Genomic DNA, 8,425 nt, shown 5'->3' with positions numbered 1-8,425 from the left:
ACAACAACGTTTCACCAGGCAACGCCGGTCAACTGCTGTTTGTGTATGAGAAATCGGTTGGAAACTTTCCTCAAGTCAGCACGTTGTAGGTGTCGCCACCGGCGCTAACCTTGCGTAAATGCTCTGAAAAGTTAATCATTTGCATCTCACAGCTTCTTCTTCCTGTCGGTTAAATTTCGCGTCTGTAGCACGTCATCTTCGTGGTGTAGCAATGTTAGTGGCCAGTGGTGTACATTCGATATCCCTCGTCCAGAGTTGCCGAGACATTAGCTTATGATTGTCAATGTTTGTTAAACAATTTATCAAGCAGTTTAATGTAATAAATTAGGTTAATTGTGATTCTTGTTTAATTTCAAAGACATTGAATTCCTTGCTAGTTATTTTGGGGGGAAATTGTTTAACTATGTCAGAGAAACAAGTCCGCTTTCATATATATTATTAATATTGGAGCAGCCTTGCCGCCCGACCACTTGCATTGGCTACGAACAGTACATCAATGTAAAATCAGGCTGGCGATAGCGCAGCTAACATTTATATGATAATGTGGTGCATACGTCACTGAAATTAGTAAAATTAAAAAAATACTCTGCAATTGAGAAGGAGAAATATCTACTTTATATTACTGTTTCGTGACCGGAGATCTAATATTTCAGTCCAACATTGGGCTATGTCCAATGTGTCTTTGCTATAATTCATCGAGGTTACACAGACTTTGATAGTTAGGACACAGCAGGAGATGTTCTACATCCTGATGTCAGCCAGAATCACATCTGTCGTCATATTGATCTATCAGTGCCACTCGATCTGGTTTCTCTTCGTTTCTGACCCACCCTTCGTGTTGTAGTTGAGCCTCCTCCAAATCCTCTATCCCAAGCTCTCGCCACTGGTCGTCTCCTGTGTTTGGAGAGTAGTTGTCTCAAGACTTATTTCTTCCTGTGACCTGGTAACAGGTCTTCTTGTCGTGATGTTTCTACCTCTATGACCTGTCCAGCTAGACACACAAGCTTTCAGTTGATCTGCGTGTTCCAGTGTGGTGCCTTTCTAGGTCACATTCAGCTTTCTGATTGCTTGTTTAAGATGAAGTTGGAAGATTCCGATTGTATTTAAGGGAATTTGCTTCTTAGTATTCTTACATTGTATGGAAGCGTTCCAGATTTTGTTCTACCTTCTCAAAGTTCTTTTTTTGAGTTGTGATGACCAGATCGTCGGCGTAAGTGGGTCGTGTGATTTGGTGTTGGTCGTTGGTACACAAATTCACTAATTTAATAGGAAGGGAGGGAGGAGGGGTGAGCACATGTAGGAGACTATCCTGGCCGAGACAGAAATTTTTTATGTAACTGATAGTATTTACTCTTCCAACAGTATTGAATCGCAGTGCCAATATTTCCATTTCAGTGAAACAATATACGAAGCGTGTTTTTAAGTAAGTACCGTTTTGAAATTAAAGAAAGACGTGCTAAGATAGCTCAATAATTTTGTTTTTACATGAAAGCCTTACCTTAATCTACGCACTGACGCCATTACAGTCTGATTCTTCCTAGTTTATGTTGTGTGCTGAGTGTTTAAGATGCCTCCGATAATCGTGAGTCCCGCCGACTGTGAAGTACGGGCTGTTATAAGATTTCTTAGTGCGAAAGGCCTAAAAGCGATCGATATTCATCGTGAGATCTGTGCAGTTTACGAAGAAAACATTATGAGTGATGGAATGGTAAGGAAGTGGGTGAGAGCATTTAAAGATGGCCACACAAATGTGCATTATGATCAACGGAGTGGGCGTCCTTCAGTCGTTAACGGAAGTTTGGTGCAGGAAGTGGACAATAAGGTGAGAAAAAACAGACACTTTACGATTTCCTCCTTGCGGGATGACTTTTCTAATGTTTCTCGTAGTGTTTTGTATGGCATTGTGACCGAGCACTTGAATTACCGAAAGTTGTGCGCACGTTGGGTACCGAAAATGTTGACGGATGTGCACAAAACCAAACGTTTAGACAGTGCATTGACTTTCCTTGAGCGGTACCACAACGACGGTGATGATCTATTAAGCCAAATTGTTAGGGGCGATCAAACATGGGTGGCCTACGTCACACCAGAATCAAAGCATCATTCCATGGAAGTTGAGCAAGGACATCGTTTTGCTTCAAGACAATGCCCGTCCGCATGTGGCGAATCAGACCAAAGATCTCATCACATCTTCTCGACGGGAAACTCTAGATCATCCTCCGTACAGCACCGATCTTGCGCCCAGTGACTACCATCTGTTCCTGCACTTGAAGAAACACCTAGGCAGTCAGCGTCTTCAAGACGATGACGAAGTCAAAACAGTGATGATGCAGTGGTTAACAAGTCAGGCGGCAGACGTCTATGAAGAGGATATTCAAAAACTGGTACAAAGTTATGACAAGTGCCTCAATATTGACGGAAATCATGTAGGAAAGTACCGAGACATCAAGAAGTCTGTATGAATTTGAAAACTGAATAAATCACGGAATAACGTAGATAGAGAAGTACAAATTGACAAACAAGCTAAGAATGACATGCGGTTTTATTAGGACCAAAAAAATACAAAAGTTCAAAAAATGTCCGACAGATGGCTCTTCATCTGATCAGAATAGCAATAATTAGCACAACAAATGGTTCAAATGGCTCTGAGCACTAAGCACTAAGGTCATCAGTCGCCTAGAACTTAGAATTACTTAAACCTAACTAACCTAAGGGCGTCACACACATCCATGCCCGAGGCAGGATTCGAACCTGCTACCGTAGCGGTCGCTCGGCTCCAGACTGTCGCGCCTAGAACCGCACGGCCACTGCGGCCGGCAGTTAGCATAACAAAGTAAGACAAAGCAAAGATGATGTTCTTTACAGGAAATGCTCAATATGTCCACCACCATTCCTCAACAATAGCTGTAGTCGAGGAATAATGTTGTGAACAGCACTGTAAAGCATGTCCGGAGTTTATGGTGAGGCATTGGCGTCGGATGTTGTCTTTCAGCATCCCTAGAGATGTCGGTCGATCACGATACACTTGCGACTTCAGGCAACCGCAAAGCGAATAATCGCACGGACTAAGGTCTGGGGACCTGGGAGGCCAAGCATGACGAAAGTGGCGGCTGAGCGCACGATCATCACCAAACGACGCGGGCAAGAGATCTTTCACGCATCTAGCAATACTTTGTTTTTTTTTGTTTTTTTTGGTTCTAATAAAACCCCATGTCATTCCAAGCATGTGTGTCAATTTTTACCTCTCTGTCTACATTATTCCGTGGTTTATTAAGTTTTCAAATTTATACTGACTTTTTGATCACCCGGTAGATTGAGGTACAGGCTTTCATGTAAAAATAAAATTATGGAGATATCTTAGCACGTCTTTTTTTAAATTTCAAAACGGTACTTACTTATAAAACACGCCTCGTATTACTACCATGTAAGGTGTGTTGTATTGTTCTAGTTCTAATTAACTGAAGTACAAGCTCGTCTCTTCGTGCACATGTTCTATTTCATCGGAAGTATCCGGACACCTATCTGTGGCCACTAATTCGCTTTTATGACGTCTTCAACTCTGCTGGGGACACATTCAGCGAGGTGTCTGGATGTCTGTGGGGGATGGCAGGCAGTCCATTCCTCATCAGAAGGCGAAACCATAGAATGTAGTGGTCTTGGACGCTGAGGTGTGGAGCGATGTTCTAACGCATCCTAAGAGTGCTGTGTTCAGGTCCCATCAGTACTTGAGGCTCACCTGATCTTGTTTTAGTCGCGGTTGTTGCTCCGTATTTCCACTTCGCACTCACATCACCAACTTGGGCAGCTATAGTAGGGATGAAATGACCCTGATGAATTTGTTATTCAAGTGCCATTTGACCGAACCTTCCTACTGTTACTGTTTCTGTCCTTCAGCACAATACTCTCCATCTCCTTTCATACTAGCGGTCCGCCTCTCGTGTCATTTACTGATCACACTTGCGAGAGTCCAGATACTTTTGATCTGTTAGTATATTTGTACGAACATTTTTGTTTCTTTTCCAGTGACGAATCACCTCCATAATCTTTTCCCCTTAATTAAGATCCAGCCTTTATACCAGTGGAATTAGAGTTGCTGTTGGTTTCAGAGCACAGACTTCGGTCCCAGGGTCTCAGCGGCTGCTCTAACTGGCAGCGGGACATTGGGGCAAAGATGATCCTGAGCGCATGGGGGGGGGGGGGGGGGGGGCACAGTGTTTTTTGTATCAGTAGCCGCTGTTGCTGCGGAAACTCGGCATTGAGTCTGCGGGGGCGGCGGTGGCGGCAGCGGCGGCTGCAGCGCACAACACAAAGGCGCACCGCGAACCCTGCGACAACAGCGGCCGCCGCCGAGTGGCGCGGGGGCGGCAGCGGGAGGGGGTGGGCCGCCGTCTCTATGGACAAAACATTAAACTTGCAGCGCGGCGCGAGCTGGCGCGGCAGGGGCGCTCGGCCAGCAGGTATCGATTCTGTGCGCGGGAGGGAGGGGGGGAGGAATTAGCGCGACCGGGCAGCCGGGGCACACCCCTCCCCATCCCCTCCCCCCCACCCCCCGGGCACCTTTTAGCCCCTGCTCAGTCTTCAGTCCGAGGATCGCCAGCGCGCATTGCGCGTATGGCTGCCGCCGCAGCGCATCACTCACATACGTGTATTTCGCCGCTGCCTACCCGGCTCTCATTGGACCATCGGCTGCATTGTCCGTGACGAACGCGTCGAATTTCGATTCACCGCTCTCTGAAATATCCGACCCGCAGCCTTCCCGGCAGGTATTTTTAAAAGCTTAAAATGTGCGGCAAATTCAGAACTTCACAAAAATACGGAAAAGAAAGTACTCTTTCAAAGTTGTTGCATGTGGAGAAGACGGCGTTTCAAAGTCTTTGCATGAAAATCTCTAGGTGTGTCAGATCTCGTCATGAGGAACAAAGACGCTGTGAAAACCAGATTTGGCTGAAGTAATAGAGTTTTCCAAGCAGGTGTGCACCACACTGTCTACCCAGAAAACTGATATAATCATTTTCAACAACAAGACCACTAGAATGATTGTCTCTGCCAGGTAGAAGATATTTTAGAAACGAATCAGAATCTTCCATTTTGGTCAGCCTACTTGCCTTTCACGCAGAGCAGATGGCTGACTGACAGGCGCCACTCACTGCATAGGACTGCGCGGCTGGTCCCGGCGGAGGTTCGAGTGCCCCTTCGGGCATGGGTGTGTGTGTGTTTGTACTTAGGATAATTTACGTTAAGTAGTGTGTAAGCTTAGGGACTGATGACCTTAGCAGTTAAGTCCCATAAGATTCAACACACATTTACTTTACTTACACACGCTGCGTACGAACGCTGCAGAGTGCCTACACCCTGCTGCCTCTCAGGGGAGTAACCAGTCTCAAAGGATGCCGAGGGTCGCTATGGAGTGATGGTGAACGTTTCGTCTCTAACAGATGCTGTTCTCCATGATGTCATCTATCATCCAGAGATGTTTGTTGTAAAGATGCTGAAAAATATTGTTTAAAAAAACGTCTGATATTCCTACAGGAGGTGGTACTGCACAAAACTACCAGAAAAGTTCCAATGACATGTCCGAAAACCAACACCTGATGAGTTATGGGCCGACCCATCCTCATATTCCCGTCTGTTTGTTATGTGGAAGCAGTGCTGCATGTGGTTACCCAATATCCTGACACATCCTTCAGCCCTTCTTTCCAGTGATCTAATGGTCCTCAACTAGAAAACCACTAGACTAATTGTCTCTGTGAGGACACCTGGCTCCATTTGGATTGTTTCAAATGTACTGGTCACAGTCTACTGTGACGTCTTTACATTTTCGATATGTTGAACATAACGCCAAAGCTGTAAAATTTCCCCGCAGCCAAAAACATAACAAAGTTCAAAGAAGGGCAGCACGTTTTGTATTATCGAGAAATAGGGGAGACAGCATCACAGACATGGTATGGGATTTAGGGTGGTCATCATTAAAACAGTTTCTCACGAAATTTCAATAACCAACTTTATGGGCTCTGAGCACCATGGGACTTAACTCCTGAGGTCATCAGTCCCCTAGAACTTAGAACTACTTAAACCTAACTAACCTAAGGACATCACACACATCGATACCCGAGGCAGGATTCGAACCTGCGACTGTAGTGGTTGCGAGGTTCCAGACTGTAGCGCCTAGAACCGCTCGGCCACTCCGGTCAATAACCAACTTTCTCCTCCGAATGTCAAAATATGTTTTGACGCCAGGCTACATAGAGAGAAACCATTATCACAATAAAACAAAAAAAAACCAGAGAAAGATATAAGTGTTCATTTTTCGTGCGCTCTCTCTTGTGAATCCTGCCTCACTTGTAAATAAAATGCTCGCTGTGAACTATGACTCTTCACTGATCTGTTGTAGAAGCCACTGGCAGAATTGTAAGCGAGCATCATGGTATGCTGGCCAGAGAACTCACACGCATTGCAGACGACCATTCAGCCATGTGCAATGAACTGCAACAGTGAGATGGCCTACACCATCGAATAGTACACTTTACTGGTCTGAAGTAAAGTACCATATCTCAACAGATATTGGTTCTCATATAATTGTGCCAACGGCCTTTCCGCAGTGATGACACCGGTTCCCGTCAGATCACCGAAGTTAAGCGCTGTCGGGCTGGGCTAGCACTTGGATGGGTGACTATCCGGTCTGCAGAGCGCTGTTGGCCAGGGGGGTGCCCTCAGCCTTGTGAGGCAAACTGAGGAGCTACTTGATTGAGAAATAGGGGCTCCGGTCTCGTAAACAGACATAAGGCGGGGAGAGCGCTATGCCATATGTCCCTCCATATCCGCATCAAGTGATGCCTGTGGGCTGGGGATGACATGGAGGCCGGTCGTTACTGTTGGGCTCTCCAAGGCCTGCTCGGAGGGAGTATGTTTCCTCTAGCTTTGATCTACAGTGACACTTTTTTAAACACACTACGTATATAAGGTATGCAAAACTTCTATGTCGAAAACGATAGGTATGATGCCAGCGACACATATATTTCGTTACACAATCGTATTTCAGAAATGCGTATTCCGATACAGAGTACCTTTCAGGTTACTGGGTGAGATTGAAACTAAAACATTGTTACATATGTTTCATATCTTTATTGTCCTGAACAATGTTACATGAAATGTTTAAAACGAGCACCATTATAGACCTAGTAGGGCAACCCTTGGTTGACGGGAAATGTGTGGCGTGTTCTGTACGTGTGTGGCTGCTTTACGAATTCTTGCAATTAATTCTTCTCCTAAGTTCACAAGGGTAGACTACGCTTCAGCTTCCATGTAGCCTCAGAGAAGGAAGGCTAATGATGTGAGGCCCACATATATTGGATACCCTTTTACAGGACCCATCAGCAGATCTCTCTTTGTGTAGAGTTCTGTGCTACGTATTGCGACTGTCAAGCAGGCAGGACAGCGCTACACGCTGTTTACTAACTCAATGCCGAAGTCGGAATGTCTCAACACGGCGTATCTAAAATCAAATTTGCGGTAACAACGTTGCACCACGACTTCTGTGGGAGACGATAAACTATTCTTCATAGGTTCAGCACAGCGACATCATGGAGAGAGAAGCACCAGTGATGCTCTTAACTAGGCACTGTGGAACAGTGGAGTGTACTCAGGACGCGATAACGCACTTATCATACACAGGTACTGCAGAAGGCGCCAGCCAGCACCTCTGAAAGCCGAGGTTGTGGCATCTTACAGCATGAGCCTGCATCTTTTGAAGGAGCTGACCGAAGAGAAAAACCGGACTAAATGAAATCATCGTTACCCATCAGTGATGACCCAACTTGTTATGATTTCTGGGCTGCGAGTGCTGCCATTGGAGGAACGTTAGCCAGCTTAGCTCATATATACAAAACGTAAATTGGGCCCTCATTCTCATTGTGCTCAGCTGTATCCAGGTGAGCATCGCATGCAAAGTGATGCAGTTTGCCAGCCGGAAACAACGAGATAAAGACCGCTTGCCATCCGAGATGAAGCTGTCGGCCACTGCCTACAGACTTTACTGTCAATAGCTGCAGACATCCACTGAGTCAAATCTGTATGTAATTAGCATGGTGCCTTCGGACCGTCGAGTCATCAGCTGAGTTACTTTCTTTTTCTAACAGCCACCTACCTTGTGAGCCTCGGTTTTGGGTCTGGACAAGCTAGACGCCCAGCTACATGATTTCTGTACACTGGCCTACGCACACCGAAAATGTTGCTGCAACACCCAGATTGAGCACTCGCCACTGTCTTCATTCACGTCAGAATAAGAAGGTAAAGTCTGCCTGATGCGATGTGTTGTACGAGTATTTAGCTGCTGCAGGAGTGGCCAACAACCAGGGCTGCCAGCTGTCGTCTGTCGCAGACGACTCGCTGCCTTTTGCCAGGTCTCTGTGGTTGCACTGACACCAAA

At 45.9% G+C, this 8,425-nt stretch overlaps 1 pseudogene; it reads left to right on the top strand.

Annotated features, from left to right (window-relative positions):
• Nucleotides 1–6,580: 6,580 nt before the first annotated feature.
• LOC124709315 lies at nucleotides 6,581–6,698 on the top strand (annotated as a pseudogene).
• The last annotated feature ends 1,727 nt before the right edge of the window (nucleotides 6,699–8,425 follow it).

Source organism: Schistocerca piceifrons, chromosome 7 (assembly GCF_021461385.2).
Source record: "Schistocerca piceifrons isolate TAMUIC-IGC-003096 chromosome 7, iqSchPice1.1, whole genome shotgun sequence".
NCBI lineage: Eukaryota > Metazoa > Arthropoda > Insecta > Orthoptera > Acrididae > Schistocerca > Schistocerca piceifrons.
This window is presented reverse-complemented; position numbering and strand designations above follow the sequence as displayed.